Source organism: Carcharodon carcharias, chromosome 7, assembly GCF_017639515.1.
Source record: "Carcharodon carcharias isolate sCarCar2 chromosome 7, sCarCar2.pri, whole genome shotgun sequence".
Classification (NCBI taxonomy): Eukaryota; Metazoa; Chordata; class Chondrichthyes; order Lamniformes; family Lamnidae; genus Carcharodon; species Carcharodon carcharias.
The window spans coordinates 41,632,611-41,653,345 of NC_054473.1; the positions used below are offsets into that span (position 1 = coordinate 41,632,611).

The window sequence follows — 20,735 nt, forward strand, 5'->3', positions numbered from 1 at the left end:
AACTGCTGCAGTCCATGTATTGTAGGAACACCCACTGTGCTGTTAGGAAGTGGGTTCCAGGATTTTGACCCAACAACAGTAAAGGGACGGCAATATAGTCAGGATGGTGTGTGGCTTGGAGGGGAACTTGCAAGTGGTGATGTTCCCATGGATCTCTTGCCCTTGTCCTTCTAGATGGTAGAGATCACGGGTTTGGAAGGTGCTGTCAAAGGAGCCTTTGAGAGTTGCTGTAGTGCATCTATAGTGGAACACACTGCTGCCATTGTGTGTCGTGATGGAGTGAATGTTGAAGGTGGTGGGTGCCAATCAAGCGGTCTGCTTTGTCCTGGACAGTGTCAAGCCTCTTGAGGGTTGTTGAAGCTGCACTCATCCAGGCAAGAGTATTCCATCACCCTCTTGACTTGTACTTTTTAGATGATGGACAGGCTTTGGGAAGTCAAGAGGTGAGTTACTCGCCTCAGAATTCCCAGCCTCTGACCTCTTGTAGCCACAGTATTTATATTGCTGGTACAGTTCAGTTTCTGGTCAATGATAACCCCCAGGATGTTGATAGTGGGGGTTTCAGCAGTGTTACTGTCATTGAATGTCATGGGGTGATGGTTAGATTCTTTATTTTTGGAGATTATCATTGCCTGGCACTTCTGTGGCACAAATGTTTCTTGTCACTTTTCACCCCAAGCCTGAATCTTGTCCTGGTCTTGCATAAGAACACAGATTGTTTCAGCATCTGAGGAATCACGAATGGTGCTGAATATTGTGCAAACATCCTCACATCTGACCTTATATGGAGGGAAAGCCATTGTTGAAGCAGCTAAAGGTGGTTAGGCCTAGGATGCTATCCTGAGGAACTTCTAGAGTGATGTCCTGGGATTGAGATGATTGACCTCCAACAGCCAAAAACATCTTCCTTTGTGCTAGGTATGAGTCCAACCAGTGGAGAATTTTCTCCCTAATTTCCAATGACTTCAGTTTTGCTAGGGCTCCTTGATGCCACACTCGGTCAAATGCTGCCTTGATGCCAAGGGCAGTCACTCTCACCTCATATCTTCAATTCAGCTCTTTTATCCAAGACTTAATGATGTCAGAAGCTGAGTGGCTCTGGCAGAACCCAAACTGAGCATCAGTGAGGAGGTTATTGCTCAGTAAGTGCTGCTGTTAGCACTGCCATTGACACTTTCCATCGCTTTGCCAATGATCGAGAGTAGACTGTTGGGGCGGTAATTGGCTGGGTTGGATTTGTCCTGCTTTTTGTGGACAGGCCATACCTGGGCAATTTTCCACATTGCCAGGTAGATGCCAGTGTTCTAACTGTACTGGAACAGCTTTGCTAGGGGTGCAGCTTGTTCTGGAGCACAAGTCTTCAGTACTATTGCCTGAATGTTGTCAGGGCCCATAGCCTTTGCAGTATCCAGTGCTTTCAGCCATTTCTTGATATTATATGGAGTAAACCACATTGGCTGAATATTGGCATCTGTGATGTTGGGAACCTCAGAAGGAGGCCGAGATGGATCATCCACTCGGCACTTTGAGCTGATTATTGTTGCAAACGTTTCAGCCTAGTCTTTTGCACTGATTTGCTGGGTGCTCGCGTCATTGAGGATGGAGGTATTTGTATAGCCTGCTCCTCCAGTGAGTTGTCCACCACCATTTATGACTGGGTGTGGCAGGACTGAATAGCTTAGATCTGATCCGTTGGTTGTGGGATTGCTTAGCTCTGTCTATCGTATGCTGCTTCTGTTATATGGAAGTAGTCCTATGTTGTAGCTTCACTGGGTTGACATCTTTTTTAGGTGCTGCTCCTGGCATGCTCACATGAATTCTTTATTGAACAAGGGTTGTTCCCCCAGCTTGGTAGTAATGGTAGAGTGAGGGATATCTTGGCCATGAAGTTACAGATTGTGGTTATATACAATACTGATGCTGTTGATGGCTCACAGTGCCCCATGGATGCCAAGTTTTGAGTTGCTAGATCTGCTCGAAATCTATCCCATTTAACATGGTGGTAGTGCCACATAACACGATCGAGGGTATCCTCAATATGAAGATGGGACTTGGTCTCCACAAGGATTGTGTGGTGATCATTCCTACCAGTGTTCCCTCTTTTTTTTGCGTGCACAGGCAATTTGTTTAAGTGTGTGGTCACTTTAAATTTTTTGTGCAGCAGCACACACCCAGTTGAAGGGGCTGACTTGTACATGATCTGTACAGGAACCTTTGGGTTGTTGTGCTGATGCATAATTTAGGGGGAACATTACTGCTACTAATGTAATAGTGCCTGCATTTTGTAAAAATCTGGAAGCTTCTGAGCAGCACTTGTATTTTACAGAAAACCAATTGTACTGAACTGCAAGATATAATTCATTTTAATTGACATTTAACATTATTTGACATACATTTATTTAACGAAAAGCATTAAAGCAATGTAATTAGAAAAGGCAAACAAATTTGGTATTTTCTCTTCTACTTAGAATAAAGTTGCACTAATTATGTCTTTTTTGTAGTTCACTCTGTTCTTTTTGTTTTTAATATTTTGGTGGTGGAGGTGATTTCAAACAGAAATTAGTGTGTGAGTTGTTGTTTGTATGCTACCAAGGTACTTAACTGTGCATTGATTTTAGTTTCTGTGCAATGCTGAGCATGTGTCTGAACTCGTGATCTTCCTATTATAGCAGTGCTTCATAGTCAATGCACTTTAGCACTGTGAGCAGGGATAGTGCTGTCTCAGCTTTTTATGGTTTTGCTTTCAACTCTCACTCTCTGACCCAGTGCCTAGTCATCTGCTCTTCCAGTGCTTTCTATGCTCTGTATCCATTCTGACAGCACTGGTCATAATGCTTTTGTGCACATTTTCACCGTCAAAACTAAGTAAGGCCCTTGAAATGATGATAAAACATTGGCATGATATTGGCATTTGTGATGTTGGGACCCTCAGGAGGAGGCCGAGATGGATCATCCACTCGGCACTTCGAGCTGAATATTGTTGCAAACGTTTCATCCTTGTCTTTTACACTGATGTGCTGGGCGCTCGCGTCATTGAGAATGGAGGTATTTGTGGAGCCTGCTCCTCCAGCGAGTTGTTTAATTGTCCACTACCATTTATGATTGGATGTGGCAGGACTGAATAGCTTAGATCTGATCCATTGGTTGTGGGATCGCTTAGCTCTGTCTATCGCATGCTGCTTTTGTTACATGGAAAGTAGTCCTATGTTGTAGCTTCACCGGGTTGACATCTCTTTTAGGTGCTGCTCCTGGCACCATCCCTCTCCCAGAATTGACTTGTTCCCGGAGATCACTGGTAACGGTTATTGGCTTAGTACACAGAGAAGAGTCAATTCTCTTAACTCTAAAATCGCTTTATTCACGTTGTTAGATCATCTACATATAGCTTATACGTCTGGTTAAATATAGACATGCAGTTTACAGCAGGTTATACAGTTTTATACCCAAAACTAGGATCTAAACGCACACCCACTAGGTTTCTCTGACAATCCCTGAGTGGTCACAGAATATAAAAGCTAATATCCGAAAAGGAGAGCTGACGCTGGCCAGGCGTTCCGTTCCCTCTCTCTTGCGTCTCTGAACTGACGTAAGTTCTTCTGCTTCTGCTTCTGTGATGGTTGGTCTCCAAGTCTCACTGCTCCACGCCTGAAATCCTTCCAGTATTATACTGAATCGTTTCTCTTCCCGTTAGTTTAGGCCTGCTTGCCTGTTCTGTGGCATATTCTCATTGGCTCTGTTCCAAGACTTGCAGTATCACCTCATTCCTCCTTTCCTAAATAAGGATTCATCACATTTCCTTTGTCTTCAAGACACTCAGCTATTTCAAAACCGGTTCTAGCCAGTTCAGCCCAGTGACTGGTCTCAGGTTTCAAAAGTTGCTCAGGCCAGTAACTGAGCTCAGGTTACTTCAGGTCAAAAGTTGCTTTTGCCTGTGTCAGCCGTTCAACTGCAGCACATCTCCCCTCCTTTTTGATCCAGAGATACTTATCTTAGGATCATTATTCTCCCTTTCTGTGTACCACTCCTGAGGTTGTCATTGTCCCCCAATGGGCACGTTACATCTGCGAAATCATATGGTTATATAAAAATATAAAAGAGAAGCGTATATAAAATATACTTCACACAGTGTCCTTATATTGATAATCGTTTTATCTGTTTCATTATAGCGCTAACATTCAATCGGTGCAAAATTTCAATTTTCCACCTTCTAAGCTGATATATGTTGAATATGACAAGTATTAAAGCACCTATGATCACAACTACAGCAGCATGTGATAAAATCCTGACCCAGGGATATTTGAACATTAGATCCCCAATTCCAAAACTTATTCCAGAACCTGGGATCCCGTAGCAGTTCCTCTGCTTTATCAGCATGAGTTCTAATTATTTAGAATGTTTAGTCCATTGATGAATTATCTCATTGGCTTCCTCTGCTATTTGCGTCCAATCTGCAGTCAGGTGCGGAATAGGTGGTAGTTCAGTAGGAACATATTTCTGCAGATCTTGGTCTATATCGGTACTTTGGACTGTGAGGTTTTCATCTATTACCATCCTCATTATTGGCTTAGGCAGAACTTGTCCACTGCTAACCAGGTCTAAGGTCACATTGTTAATGGCTACATTGTGTCCTTCCAGAGGGCAGTTTCCATTCTTTGCTATAGTTCGTAGCCACTGTGGCTATGTAATATGTTTGTCCCACAAGGGCGTATTGTAAAAAGGACTGGCTGTTAATAGGCAGAATGGACAACTCTGGTATGAGTTGCTACCCCAGTCAATATTCACATAGGTGTGGTCCCAGTGGACCATAATTTTACCTCGACCGTTGCTCCCTGATGGTCGCTCAATAAAGGGACCCAAAAATTGACTAATGATTTTTCCCTCTGGGATTACTGACAATGTCACCTCTAGAACTTTGTTGCATGAAAACTATACTCCCACTCCCTCCGGTATACCCAAAGTTTTTCCTGCACACGTTAACCCATCCATTCCCGTATAATACAAATTTAAGTCCTCTCTTTTCCCTTTGTTGGTTCGGACTGTCTTATTCTGCAGAGCAAAGTTATTCCTGGTCTCGGAATATCCCTCCTCCTTAGACTCTGCTTCAGGTACATTCATTAGTTGTGACGGCTCCGAGGCAGGTTCAACCGCAGTTTTGATGATGGTCAATCCGATAGCAACAAAATGCATTACCCCCTTCATGTTAGGCTGGACCTGTAATGAACAAATGTAATTTCTATTCTTATTTAGTTTCTTTTGAGTACTATTTTAAGTCCAGTCTCTCCATATACTGAGCCAGACTGTCCATATCCTGTTCCCAATTTGTTTCAGATTCTAATCATCCGTTTCTCCTAACCCACTTATTCCCCCTCTTTGTTTTATTTTTCTTTCGTTTTTTCCCTGGATTCACCTTTGCATGTGAACAGACAGTATCAAATTTGTTTTCAGTCACCTCCTCTTTGATCTGTAGCTGGTCCTGTTCTTGATCTCCCTGACCTTCGAGATTCGGAACATCAAGCAGCACATGCCAATGGTGATTATCTTGTTTTTCTCCCACTAACTTTAGCTGATTAATATGATACCAGCCACTCTTATCTGGTGTCATTAATATCTTGTATACAAATGGGCTAGCTTTATCTACTATCTCATAGGGGCCAGCAAACTTTGGACTCAAGAATGAGATGGGATGATTTATTCTAATCATTACTCTTTGTCCGGGGCTCAGCTCTATTGGGCTAGCTTTTGTGTCGAAATAAGCCTTGCTTTGCTGTTTCTTCTTTCACTGTCGGTGAGCAGCTACATAATTTGCTTCTTTTACCATTTCTACTAGTTGTTGTACCCTTTTTTCTGATATAAAGTGGTCTACCTCGGGTTCGGACAAATCCAAACCTACCAACCCCTCTGTTCCCCTCATGTCCCTTCCTGTCATGAGTCTATAAGGAGTGTAGCCTGTTGATGAAGCCATGGTATTCCTGATTATCATCAGCACATAGGGCAGAACAACCTGCCAGGTTGTCTTGTGCTGCTGCACCATTTTGGCTATCATGTTTTTCAATGTCCGATTCATTCTTTCCACAATTCCACTAGACTGTGGTCTATAGGGTATGTGGAATCTCCGTCTGACCCCAAAAAGGGTCATAACGTTTTGCGTTACTTGGGCTGTAAAAAGTGTTCCCTGATCTGATTCTATGCTTCGGGGTAAACCCCAATGGGTAAACACCTTCTCTAATAGAATTTTCGCAGTAATTTTGGCTGTGTTTGTTCTGGTCGGAAAAGCTTCCACCCATTTAGTGAAGGTATCCATTATTACTAGAATATACTTATATTCTCCTGGAGTGGGGAGAAGGGGTCCTACATAGTTTATCTGTAAATTAGTCTAAGGTCCTTCTATGGTCTAATATGTCGGAGGGCCCCTTTCCTAACATTTTTATCGGGGTTGTGCTGTGTACAGATCAAACAATTCTTAACATAGTGTTCCACGTCACCTTTCATTCCGGGCCACCAGCACACCACCTTTATCTGATCCAGGGTGCTCTCCATCCCTTTATGTCCCCATAAGTCATGGTACCAGTGGATAATTTGGTTTCGTCCCCCCTCTGGCACCATAAATTTTCCCTCACATAAAACCACTCCGTCTTGAATATGACCCCCTCATACCTTTTTATATGTTTCTGACTCTGCTCCTTCTATTAGTTTTTTCAATTCTCCATCTTTCTTTTGCTCCTCCGTTATATCCATTACTTTGACCTGCTTCTCTTTCTGGTGCCTTATTTCCCCAATCGGTGGCTGCCATTCCTGTCCACTTACAGCACCTCGTTTTGCTAGTTCATTAGCTTTCCTGTTCCCTTCAGGAGATAGTTTTGAATGAGCTTTCACTTTTGTGACTCCAACTCCTTTCCCCTGTGCTTCTTCAAAGATGTACCATAATAGCGGGGCCAAAGGAAGGGGCCTTCCATCCGCTGAGACAAGTCCTCTTGTTTCCCATAGGGGCAAATGTTCTGTGAGGCTATTACAGACATACATGCTCTCAGAGTATCTGACTGATCTAGGCGGAAAGTATTCTGGGTGGCCAACCACGTATGGGACGGCTGCTAGTTCTGCTGCCTGTCCACTCATGGTTTTAGGTAATTTCAAAGCCGCACTAAATCTTTCCTGTCCGTGTCATCCTCTATGTATATCCCACAGCCAGTTCTCCTTTCCCCATCCTGTACTGATGAAGAGCCATCCACAAAAATTTTAAAATAGGGTTCTTCCTTTCCTGTTTCCTTTGTTTTTCTACTTTCAGGCCCCGTCTTACTCCCTCCCTTTTCCTTTGATACATATGGGCCCTCGGGGTTATTTGCTATCATCAATTGACACTCATGGTTTTCTCCCTGATAAACTAAGTTATCTGCTCACATAGTGATGGTTTTTACCCCCCTTTACGGTTACATTTCTCTCTTGCAGCAACAATGTCCATCTAGCGATTCTATTTTGGCTAACTGCACCATCCTTAATCCTTCCGTCTAACAGTAGCTGTACAGGGGTGTGTTCTGTTAATATTGTAGGTGAGTTTAGTCCCACCATATAGGTAAAATGCTGCACTGCCCAAAAGACAGCTAGCAAGTGTTTTTCGCATACTGTATACCCCTGCTCTACTGGTGAGAGCATGCGTGAGGCGTACGCTACTGGTCGTAATTTCCCGTGTGTCTCCTGTAATACAACTGCCAAAAGGGTGGTGTCTGTGGTAGCCACCTACAATGAAATCTGCTCAGTTGGATTTGGGGTTTTCAGAGCAGGCACGGCAACTAGTGCTTGCTTTGGAGCGGTCATGGCCTGGGTGTGTTCTGTTTTCCGCTCCCAGGCCACATTCTTTTTTAATAATTCCATTAGTGGGGCTGCTTTTGTGGCGAATCCATCAATGTGGTCCCTGCGATATCCCATCAAGCCCAAGAAGGACCTTAACCCTTTTACATCCCGCAGAACAGGGAGTCTGCCAACCGTCTCTATCCATCGCTTGTCAATGTCCCTCTTCCCCGGTGTCAGAATCATTCCCAAATAAGTAACTTTTTGTTTCCTGATCTGCGCGTTTTTAGGGTTAATCTTTAATCCCAAGTCATGTAACAACTGCAGTAATTCATTTAGCAGTTGATACATGAAGGGTCATGAGGACTCTAAACGTCAACTGTGCTCTTCTCCGCCGATGCTGCCAGATCTGCTGAGTTTTTCCAGGTATTTCTGTTTCTGTTTTTGTAGCAGTTGATAATGTTCCTTTTTGGCTTTAGTTTGTAGGAGTAAGTCGTCTACATACTACACTAGACATTCAGGCCTCGAGAATCCTTTTAACCCTTCCCTCAGCCGTTGGTGAAATATGGACAGGGAATTGTGAAATCCCTGCGGCAGGGCAGTCCATGCATATTGCTGTCCTTGGAAAGTAAACGTGAATTTATATTGACATTCTTTCTCCAGTGGAATAGACCAAAAACCGTTACTTATGTCCAAAACTATAAACTACTGCGCATCCTCATTTTGTCAAACTGCTGTCTCTGGGCTAGTTGCTACAGTAAGGGCTGTTAACGGGGTGACTTTATTTAATTCTCTGTAGTCTATCGCCAGCTACCATCAGGTTTCCTCACCAGTCAAATAGGCGCATTGTTAGTAGAAGCTATTGGTCTTATTATCCCTTGCTGCAGCAGACTCTGTATCACCTTCCCTTTCTCTTCTTCTGCTTGTTTTGGGAAACCGTACTGCTTTTGTGGTTTGAGATCTGGACCTTGTATACACACACTCCCGGTCATTTCCCACAATCATGCTTATGTTGGGCAAATACTATTGAGTTTTGTGCGATAATTTGTTGTACTTCACAATCGTCACTCATTTCTCCTGGTTCCATCCACATTTCCCCGATCATGCATATCCAATCCTGATATTCCCCCACCGGGACGAGTGTGTGATTTATACTGCCTATGCCCAAAGGCAGTTGCCAAATCATACAATTAACGGGGTCAAAGCAGAGTCCCGCTTTGGCCATATAGTCACTCCCTAATATATGTTCTTGTTCTCTGGGTAATTTGATAAGGACCACTGAATGCTCTATCGCTATGTCTCCCACACCGACTTTCAATGGTGCACTCACATCTCCTACTTGTGTATGCCCTGCGAATCCACTTAGAACAAATTTGCTTTGAATTTTCCAATCTACGTCATTGATCTGAGTGGTGTTAACGGTGGTGTGGGACCCCCCTGTGTCCCAAAGGAATGTAATAGGGCGGCCTCCACCCTACCATTCACTAGGGGTCTCCCTGTGTCATCCCACCGCGTATCACACACCCATAACAGAGAGGCCCGAGACCATCATTGCAGTTCGGGGTACAACCCGGAACTCGGTGGTATTTCTATCATATCACAACGAGGACTTGGTCTATTCGGCCCTTCCACGGTTAGGCTCTGGTTTCCTCCCCGACCTGCATTCTTTCGTCTCGAGTTCGGGCAGTTCCTTGCAAAGCATCCCACTCGGCCACAGTTATAGCATCTGGACATCTCGCCCTGAGTTCTCCCCGTTCTTGAGAAGTTTCCTTTTCTTCTGCCTCTACCCACTATCTGATAAGCTGGAGGGGGTTCCCTCTGAGTAGGTCCCTCCCTTCATTTCTCCAGGTTATTGCCAGATTCTTAACAGGCATTGCTCTGTCCCTAGATGCCTTGGGTAGTTTTGGTGTTTCCCTTTCCCATACTCTAACCATCTTCCTAATTATCCAGGGTTCTGTATGTGTGTTATCAGTGGGATCAAACCGATCTAATGCTTTCCTCGACTCCTCAGTGCCATGCGACACTTGGCATTCTCAGCTATCGGTTCCTAACCTCCAGCTGTAAATTATCCCTATCTAGGCCTGTGCCGTAGGCCCCTTGAAACACCACCCAAATACGAGCCAAGAATGCAGTGGGCTGTTCACCTTTTCTTTGATAGCATTTCATCAGCTCCACCACCGGGTCCCCTCTGTTATTGCCCAGGACAGATAATACGTGGTCCTTTTAAGGCCTCGACTGTGCCTCTACCAAGTTTTTGTTCCTCCAGTAGGACGGAGTGTATATGTGGGTGTAGGCACCTTAGAATTAATTTTCTTTCCTCAGCATCTTCTAAGCCGTGTCCCCCTCTCTGTTGCCTGACCGCTAGGAACAACTCCCTAGGATCATCCCCGGGCGCACACATCCCAATATCTTTCGCAATATCTCTCAGATCTTGTATCCCAAGTAGGGTGGAATATGTCATATTCGGGCCAGCTAGTCCCTGTCCATCTGCCCCCACCTGTGCTCTAGTGGTTACAAGGGGGTCCACTGGGGCAGACTGTTTTCCCGGCTCTGGAATATATGCCGGCGGTGGATCCTCTGGTGGAGGTTTCCCGTCACCATTGCTGTAGCCCGTCTGCTAAATCATCCCAATCTATATCCCCTTGACCGTTTTCTTCACCCCTTCCAGGTGCGAAAGCACACAGTATGCCCCTCTGTGCAGCTAGCTGATCTTGCAGCTTCACGTTCAGTTTCTGACACTTGTGTGATCACCGGTACTGCTCCTCTTTTCCTGAGCTGCTCTGTGAATCACATTCATAGCAGTTTTTAAATCACTACATTGTTGTTTCCATTCCTCTACCTCAGCTTTAGCTGCTTGGGCTTCTCCCTCTCTCTTACTCTTTTCATTAGCCAATTTTTCGCACCATAACTGACTTTGGTTCATGTGCATCAAATCCGCACTTCTCTGTCCCTTTAAATCAATTACCTTGTCACTAAGGCGGGCTATCTCCTCACGGAGTTTTTTATTCTCTTCCTCTAGTTTGTCTCGCTGTCTCCTAGTCTGCTGTCGGCATTCTATCCATTCCTCAAATAAACATCCGATCGCTATGGACTTCTGTACCTTTTTAAATTTCTTATCTGACATCTTTGTTTGTGCAATTCTCCAAAGGGCTTCCCCAGTGGGTTTTCCCTTGTCACCAATGTGACCCGCGTACTCCCCGTATTGTGGCCACTTCCCTATTATGTATTTTTGAAGGAGTCCCTTCCAGTCAGAACAGTCCAAGTCCCCAGGCTTGGAGATTCCCTTTGATTCGTCATCTTATATTAACAGCTATGAATTAACCCAAACTCCTTTTCTCTGTGTATTTTGCCAACTTGGTTCGGCTTGAGTCTCCCGCTGACTCAACGGAGAGATTTATCCTCGAGCCCACCCAGGGACGCCAAATATGTTGCCGGAGATCACCGGTAACGGTTATTGGCTTAGTACACAGAGAAGAGTCAATTCTCTCTCAACTCTAAATTCGCTTTATTCACGTCGTTAGATCATCTACATATAGCTTATACGTCTGGTTAAATATAGACATGCAGTTTACAGCAGGTTATACAGTTTTACATCCAAAACTAGGATCTAAGCGCACACCCACTAGGTTTCTCTAACACTCTGAGTGGTCACAGAATATAAAAGCTGATACCCGAAAAGGAGAGCTGACGCTGGCCAGGTGTTCCGTTCCCTCTCTCTTGCGTCTCTACGTTGCTGACGTAGGTTCTTCTGCTTCTGCGATGGTTGGTTTCCGGAGTCTTGCTGCTCCATGCCCGAAATCCTTCCAGTATTATACTGAATCATATCTCTTCAAGCTGTGCTGTCTCTCTCCCGTTGGTTTAGGCCTGCTTGCCTGATCTGTGGCATATTCTCATTGGCTCTGTTCCAAGACTTGCAGTATCACCTCGTTCCTCCTTTTCTAAATAAGGACTCATCACATTTCCTTTGTCTTCAAGACACTCAGCTATTTCAAAACCGGTTCTAGCCAGTTCAGCCCAGTGACTGGTCTCAGGTTTCAAAAGTTGCTCAGGCCAGTAACTGAGCTCAGGTTACTTCAGGTCAGAAGTTGCTTTTGCCTGTGTCAGCCATTCAACTGCAACCCCTGGCCAACAGACTAGATTTTCAAGAGTGGGAAAAAATTGTCATGATGAATGGAGTTTCCAGAGCCTGCAAGACGTGAATGGATGTGGAAAGGAAAATTACATCTTTGAAGAGATCGACCAAAGTTTGTCTAAAGGATTGCTATCTATGCACAGCACTTGTCACAGCTGAACATGAGTAAAAATGATCCAGACCAAGTTCTTGTCTTTTGCCGCTGTGTCATGCAGTAAAGTATATTGGCATTAACCACTGCACTCCTGATATCAACATGTTGGGATATGCTGGAATCCCTTGAATGCAATGAGTACAGTTTCAGAAAAAAGAAATTTGTAAGTACACTTGAGATACCCTGTGTGCACTTTCCAGTTAGACACTTTTTTCAGCATTGTATTGGCCATGCAAACACTCATTGTTACTGTAGCCATCCAAGTCAGACTGTTGCCCACATACTGAAGTCTGTCCTGAGAGATCAATTGCTGGTGGCAAAGCAACCTTTCATACTTCGTCAACTGAAGCTGTTGGATGGATTGTTAACCTTGACATTGAACTATAACAGCTTCCCCAGCCATAAGAAGAAGTGCCACACAAATTATGTAGCTTCCTGAAATTTTGAATTATTTATACTCTTTGATCCCCCTCTTAGGTGCCATCTTATCAAACAAGTAGGAAAAACATTCAGTAGAAGGAAAGAAGCCTTCACAGGGGAATAACCAAGAAAATAGAGACCCCTTAATCCATTAATTGTAAATGAGAACATCTAAGGAATGGTGAAATTGGAAGCCACTGCAGTGTTAATGGCTAGGACTCTCATGCTTTATGTTTATGTAAGGTAATGTAGCACTTCTCAGTGACACACTTACCTGTTATATGACAACAAACACTGTGCAATGAGGGGTGAAGCCACTGCCATTGCCTCTTAGATTGCCGCAGCCCAGTACCAACACAGTGATAGCCAGATATGGACTACAGAAGTAGTGAATTGGTTGAAACTATGCACAAGGACAAAAGAGCAAGTGATATGTGCTAGGCAGAGGTTCAACTTAAAACCTGACCCTGCAGCACCTATGGCTTCAGACTCTGAGACTTTGCTTATGTTACGTCAATAAAGCACTAAAGAAATCCAAGCTGTGTACATCAAACTTCATTATTTACACTATTTTTGAAATGGACTTTCTGCTGAACCCAACAGGATGGCTGCTACAAATGACATGATGCAGGATTGGCCCTTTGTTCTGGAAGCTGCCAATAGCAGTTACAAGAACAAAAGAATCCTCCTCTCATTATTGTGGAATCTCACATCCAATTGCAAGGACATTATAATCATGAAACCAGGGTGCTTGCAGATCGAAACTCATTATTCCTGCAGAGTTGTTAACTGACCCATCGCACACGTGGAACTGTCCAGGTCCATTTCAAAAAGGGACCATTATGGGGACGATGGACGTCACTTTCATCTTGATAAGCTTACCCTTCTAGCGGAGTCAGAAGGTCTGCCCGCACAATGGCTTTCCAACACAAGATCCTCAATATGGATGGTAACTCTTTCAAAAAGCTAATGGCTGGGACATTCAGTCCTGAAACCAAAGTCAGCCCCAGAATAGATAAACGTCCCCTTTGAAGTCATTGTGGTGAAAGAAGGTCACATGACTCGAATGAGCATTTTGACATATCTATATTCCTATGAGAACTGAGAAACCCTCAGTCTGCTGAATCACCAACTAATCGAACAGACCTACAGCAGAACTCCCAGCTGACCAAGCAGCTGGTCACCGTGTCTCAACTCCTGGAAGCTTGTTTGATTTTAAAAGTCTCTGATCATTGCCTGCCAAGCAGTCTAAGCACAGAAATCCCATTGTGGGGCATCATCATACATGTCAATGTTTTCGTGTTGCTGTCTCCAACCAGGAATGCATCTGGACTGAATTCCGCCACAAAGGAAACACCCATGCACTTTGACATTCACGTCCTCCGAGCCCCCTCACTCTGGCCCTCGGTTATTTTCACTATTCTCTCATACCACGCTCACCGTTGCTTCGCTTCCCGGAAGGCAGTCACAGAAACAATCAGACCCCTTCCTTGTATGTTCACCTGGACATCACCCCTGTCCCCCCACTCCCACCTCCCCTAGAACATGTCTTGACAACTGTAACATGCAGAAGTCGGAATTTACTGCCAGGGCCTTGCTCATGTCACGAACATCTGAGGAGCAGAAGATGCTGGAGCCCGACAGCAACGGGGTCCTGGAGGAACGTCCATGGCATGCTGGGTGGATTCTCATGGACATGACCCTGCTGCGAAGCAGTTCACGAAAGTTGGAAAGACATTGTTGGTACTCTCTATGGATGATGGAAGAGGAAAGTCTAGGATCGACTGGGAGAGGAAGAGCTGTCAGGGAGTGAGGTTTGGAGGAGAGGAATAAAGTTGTTGGGGTGGGAGGAGGAGGGGATAATGGGTTCCGCGCGGGAAAAGGGCTTCTGGAGGGTGGGAATTGCCGGGGGGGGGGATAAAAGTCCTCAAGGGTTAATCTCCAGATTACTACCCGAGCCACGTGCAAATTGGCATAGGGACGCAAGAATAAGGGAAGTAAACATGTGGCTAAAGGAGTGGTGCGGGAAAGAGGGGTTCCATTTCATGGGGCACTGGCATCAGTATTAGAACAGGAGGGATCTATACTGTCGGGACGGTCTCCACCTGAACTGATCTGGAACCAATGTTCTAGCGAAAAGGGTAAATAGGGTGGTCAACAGGACTTTAAACTAGAAAGTGGGGAGGGAGGGAAGGGTAAAACTCCAAGAAGTATGACTAATGGGAAACAAAGCAGCAGGTTAGCATGTGGGGGGGTGGATTCAACTTCATGGAAAATTATGAAAAAACTGAAAAGAAAGGAGAGCCCAGGAGAGGCTGTTAAAGTCTCCAGAACACACAATAGGAAAGAGTGTTTGGAAAGGGCTAGGAATCTAACTTCAAGCACATCAGATAAAGGGACGAGAATGAGAAAGGGGACGAGAAATTCAGGACTGAAGGTGTTTTAACTGAATGCATGCAGTAATAATGTAAATAAGCTTGTGGCGCAGATTGAAATTGGCAAGTATGATGTGGTGGGCATTACGAAGACATGGCTGCAAGGGGATCAGGTCTGGGAGCTAAATATCCAAGGATATACATCCCATCGAAAAGATAAGCAGGTTGGCAGAGGGGGTGGGGTTGCGTTGTTAGTAAGAAATGAAATTAAATCGATAGGAAGAAACAATGTAGGGTCAGATGATGTAGAATCTGTGTGGGTAGAGTTGAGGAACCGCAAAGGTTAAAAAAACCATAATGGGAGTTATGTACAGGCCTCCGAACAGTAGTCAGGATGAGGGGCACAAGATACACCAGGAGATAGAAAAGGTGTGTAAGAAAGGCAAGGTTACAGTGATCATGGGGGATTTCAATATGCAGGTAGACTGGGAAAATCAGGTTGGTAGTGGATCCCAAGAAAAGGAATTTATGGAATGTCTACGAGATGGCTTTTTGGAGCAGCTTGTGGTGGAGCCCACTAGGGAACAGGCAATTCTAGATTTAGTGATGTGTAATGAGGCAGATTTGATAAGGTGAAGGAACCCTTAGGAGGAAGTGACCATAATATGATAGAATTTACCCTACAATTTGAGAGGAAAAAGCTGGAATCAGATGTAACAGTATTACAGTTGAATAAAGGCAACTACAGAGGCATGAGGGAGGAGCTGGCCAGAATTGACTGGGAGATGAGCCTAGCAGGAACGACAGTGGAACAGCAATGGCAGGAGTTTCTGTGAGTAATTTGGGAGACACAGCAAAAATTCATCCCTAGGAGGAAGAAGCATACTAAAGGGAGGATGAGGCAACCATGGCTGACAAGGGAAGTCAGGGACAGCATGAAAGCTAAAGAGAAAGCATACAATGCGACAAAGAACAGTAGGAATCCAGGGGATTGGGAAGCCTACAAAGACCAACAGAGGACAACTAAAAAAGAAATAAGGAGGGAGAAGATTAAATATGAGGGTAAACTAGCCAGTAACATAACAGAAGATTGCAAGAGTTTTTTAGATATACAAAGTGTAAGAGAGAGGCAAAAGTAGACATTGGGCCGAGGGAAAATGACGCTAGAGAAGTAGTAGTGGGGAACAAAGAAATGGTGGAGGAACTGAATAGGTACTTTGCGTCAGTCTTCACGGTGGAAGACATGAGTAACATCCCTAAAGTTCATGAGAGTCGGGGGCAGAGGTGAGTATGGTGTCCATTACCAAGGAGAAGGTGCTAGGAAAACTGAAAGGTCTGAAGGTGGATAAATCACCTGGATCAGATGGATTACACCCCAGAGTTCTGAAGCAGATAGCTGAAGAGATAGTGGAGGCTAACTTGCAGGAATCACTGGAGTCAGGGAGGGTCCCAGAGGACTGGAAAATTGCTAATGTAACCCCCCTGTTTAAGAAGGGAGTGAGGCAAAAGATGGGAAATTACAGGCCGATTAGCCTGACCTCGGTCGTTGGTAAGATTTTAGAGTCCATCTTTAAGGATGAGATTTCAGAATACTTGGAAGTGCATGGTAAAATAGTTCAGTTTCTGGTCAATGGTAATCCCCAGGATGTTGATAGTGGGGGATTCAGTAATGTAATGCAATTGAATGTCAAGGGGTAATGGTTAGATTCTTTCTTGTTGGAGATGGTCATTGCCTGGCACTTGTGTGGCGTGAATGTTACTTGCTGCTTGTCAGCCCAAACTTGGATATTGTCCTGGCCTTGCTGCATTTGAACATGGACTGCTTCAGTATCTGAGGAACTGTGAATAATACTGAGCATTGTGCAATCATCAGCAAACATCCCTACTTCTGACCTTATGATGGAAGGAAGGTCATTGGTGAAGCAGCTGAAGATGGTTGGGCCTAGGAGACTACCTTGAGGGACTTGTGCAGTGATGTCCTAGAACCGAGATGACTGACCTCCAACAACTACAGACATCTCCCTTTCTGTTAAGTATGACTCCATCCAGTGGAGAGTTTTCCCCGATTCCTATTGACTCCAGCTTTGCTAGGGCTCCTTGGTGCCACCTGTGAAACCATGGAGGAAAGATTGTGTACAGTAGTCTGCTTTGGAGCCTATGACACTGTTCCTTCCGTGCTTGGTCAACATGGGAGTGTCCGCCATGAATGCTTGAAACTGTTACTTTGGAGGTTACAGCACAAATTATCTTTTTATACAACTTCAACATGCTTGGGAAGAGTTTTGGATAGGATTTCCTGACTCTCAGATGCCCACTTTTATTTCCTCAGTTTGCAATTGGAAGGGATGCTCCCCAGCTGTATTATGCATGCCCTTGCCAGGGATAAGGTTTTTGGCTCTCCCCGTTGTGAGGAACCCATTTTTGGAAAATTTGAAGGACATTGAATTTTGGACATTCCTCCTCCTGACTTATTTTTATAAGTTTGCAATATTAATTTGAGGCTGTGAATATGCCATTCTTCAAAAATCCGTGGGTCAAGATAGATGTCCAGTGGGGAGCACCTGCAAAAGGAAGAGATACTTTGTATATCTAAGTTAACAAAGAACTGCTGTTGCCAGGTTAAAGACTCTTGCTGATTGGTTAAAAACACCTCGCTTAAGAGAAGTATTCTTTGAGCCTTTGATTTTTTGACTCTCAGTCAGAGAGAATGAGTGTGTGTGTGTGTGCGCCTTAGAAGCAAGTTGCAAGGAAAAGAGCATTTCTCTTAATCTCTTTCTGCCCTACCTTTTGTGTTAAACTGCCCTCAGAAATGTGTCACCGGGATAATTCATCTGTTTTTTGAGCGTTTGCAAAGTTGTGATAAGTAAGAGTAACCAAGGATAGTTTCACCAAAAAATATCTATCTGAAAGGACTTCCAGATCTATTGTGGCCAGAATTCTGATATCTCAACAGCGTGCGGTCACTTTGAATTTTATCGTTTTAAAAGAAACTTACCCATACTCCAGCCTCTAAAGGGTCTGTATTTGTTTTGTCCTGTTTTGTTTGTGTGTGAATATATAGGGGGTTCGGATATCTTTTTTTAAAAAGGGGATAATCGTTACACTTCTAAACTGCAACTTGTACGTTAACCAGTTTATTAACTTGTTTTTGAAAAGTAGTTTGTTTTATAATTTTCTTTGTTTTAATGGAAGAAGCACAGTTGGAGTCTTTTTGTGCTGAGAATAACAATATCAAAGAGTAACAATTGGCAAGTTTGGTGGGTGAATTAAATATTTAAACTATTGTTGCGACCTGTAGAGAAGTGGAGCTAGAATTAACTTGCGCTTTCCTCATCTCGGTCTGTGATACCATCAACATCCCGTCTAGATCATCAGTCTTTGGGTACAGGATGGTTGCAGTAAAGAAAAGCAGCTGGCAACATTGCTGCATCACATTGAATGCTCTCTGTGCCCATAACCAGTAGCGGTGTCATCCATCAAAATCCCAGCATGTTTGAAGTAAACTCTGCAGTCAACCAGTGAGTATAACTGCTCCTCCCATTCGGGAAATCATAAAGGAATACTAGGTGTTTAAGGTTAGACGTGGGGCCAGAACTTCCGTTGGGTGGCAATCACAGTCGGATTGCCACTCCGCTTCTTTTTACTTACCCAGTTCGGGAGCTGCACGTTTCCCACCCGCTCTTGTGACCCAGGCCTGATGTGAAATGTGTAGTGTACCTGGTTCCCAAGGCCTTCCAGTGCAGGGCAGCAGTGTCAGGGGAATTGAAGCCATGCTCCCTTTTTGGGACACTAGCAGCCGTAAGCCAGGTAAATTTAAAGGTCCCTATGTTTAAATGCACTTTGAGAAGCCGGGGAGAAGGTGAAAACAAGGTGGGTACGATTTGTGGGAAGGGTAGAATAGGTTGGATGGTCAGTTGGAGAGTGGGGAGTTTGGATGGGGGTCAGTACCATAGTTACCCAGGAGTTAGAAATGGTTTTAATCCTTGTAACTATCCTGCTAAGAGTGTTGAAACCATCCGATTTAAATTAGTGTATCAGATGGTTCCCAGTGCAGAGTAATTGCTTATTGGAAGTTTAAACTTTTTTGGCAATTTCCGTGCAGTCCTTGCATGAGGACGTCTGGAAGGTCCCCCAGCACATCATCTGGATACCTCAGGGGTACAAACCCCCAGAGATTGGAAGTTCTGGGCCATGAATTGCAAATTAGTGCATGGTGAAACCACCATTGGAAATCAGACTGGCACATTCACGATACCGATAAAAGAATACTTTGTAATTGTATATTGTGCTGAACTCTTTGGGAGAGTAAAGGTAGTTCATACATTTAGATAGCAAGAGGTGTTACCTGAACAACAGTATGTGAATGAAGAAAGAAGGTGATGTTTGTAAGGGTTTGAGGTATCTACAATTAGTTTTGTTATTGCAGTCTTGGGATTGGAGGGAAGACCTATTTTGTGTGGTGCATGTTGCACAACTGTTCCTTGCTGCATCGACTGATCTGCAGCTGGCTCATCATCATCACCGTCATCCTTCTTGTTAAGCATTCTGTGTGTAGTGTGTTTTCATTTATGATCAGGTCTCATTACAGAATAATGAAAGATGTCTCATTTATTCTGGAGATCTTGGAGGTTGCTGTAGTGTATGGTCCCCCACATTGACTTAGGCACGTGAAACACTGTTGAAGGATACCAGTCGTATGTTAGATCACTGTCCTAACAGAACCTTATGAATGTAAAAGGGTCATGAGGACTCGAAACGTCAACTCTTTTCTTCTCCGCCGATGCTGCCAGACCTGCTGAGTTTTTCCAGGTAATTCTGTTTTTGTTTTGTACCTTATGAATGTAGTTCAGAGCCCTATTTTGCCAGCAGAAATCATCTTGTTTTTCTGCTTCAAATAATAGGTGTACACAGGTTTGTCTTAGCATGATGGTATTGTGAGATTTTCTTTTGTTATTCACAGAACAAATGAATATTTATGGAGAGGATACCTTATTCCATAGGGTCCATATTTTCATCACCTTTCCTACCAAACATCAGAGTCAAATAATTTATAGGTCTGCTGGCTTCCCCAGAATACAGAACATCATTTGCACTTAAGGAGGCACTTGAGCCCTTTGTTAAACAAAAGAACCATCTCTGCATTAAGTTTATACACAGCAAATTGACTGAAGTAGCAGTTGTCCCTGTTCTGAAACAAAAACAGAATTACCTGGAAATACTCAGCAGGTCTGGCAGCATCAGCGGAAAAGAGTTGACGTTTCGAGTCCTCATGACGATGCTGCCAGACTGCTGAGTTTTTCCAGGTAATTCTGTTTTTGTTTTGGATTTCCAGCATCTGCAGTTTTTTGTTTTTGTCCCTGTTTTGACTTGGAATGAACCTTGGCATAGAGTTTAAGACCCATTGTGACAATCATAGCTGCTAGCAGCATTTATGAATGGTAGATGTGGTAAATGAGGTCTCCACTTCTAATTGAGCAGGTAGATTTCTGTCACTGCTTCCCAGCTTAGCAGACTATTGCCATAGGAAGAATGGAAACTCCCAAGTATTGGAGTATGTGCCTTGTCTACGAAATCCCAAGCATTTTACTATTATTTTCAAATTGGATTTTTTTGTTTTAGAAGTAAAATACTGTAATTTTGCTCCTCCTCATAGTTGATGGATAGAAATAAGTAACAACGTGCTTACTCATTTATATTTTAAAGGAAGCCATGTGAGGAGGTGGTGGCGTAGTGGCATTGTCACTGGACCAGTATTCCAGAGACCCAGGGTAATACTTAAGCAGATGGTGAAATTTGAATTCAATAAAAATACACCTGGACATAGTCTAATGATGACCATGAAACCATTGTAAAAACCCATCCGGTTCACAAA

General features: G+C 43.9%; 1 protein-coding gene across 3 annotated transcripts in view; it reads left to right on the top strand.

Moving 5' to 3' along the window:
* Nucleotides 1–20,735, top strand: part of pxk (PX domain containing serine/threonine kinase) — an 85,623-nt gene that overhangs the window by 37,138 nt on the left and 27,750 nt on the right. The gene's annotated exons all lie outside the window — the stretch shown is intronic.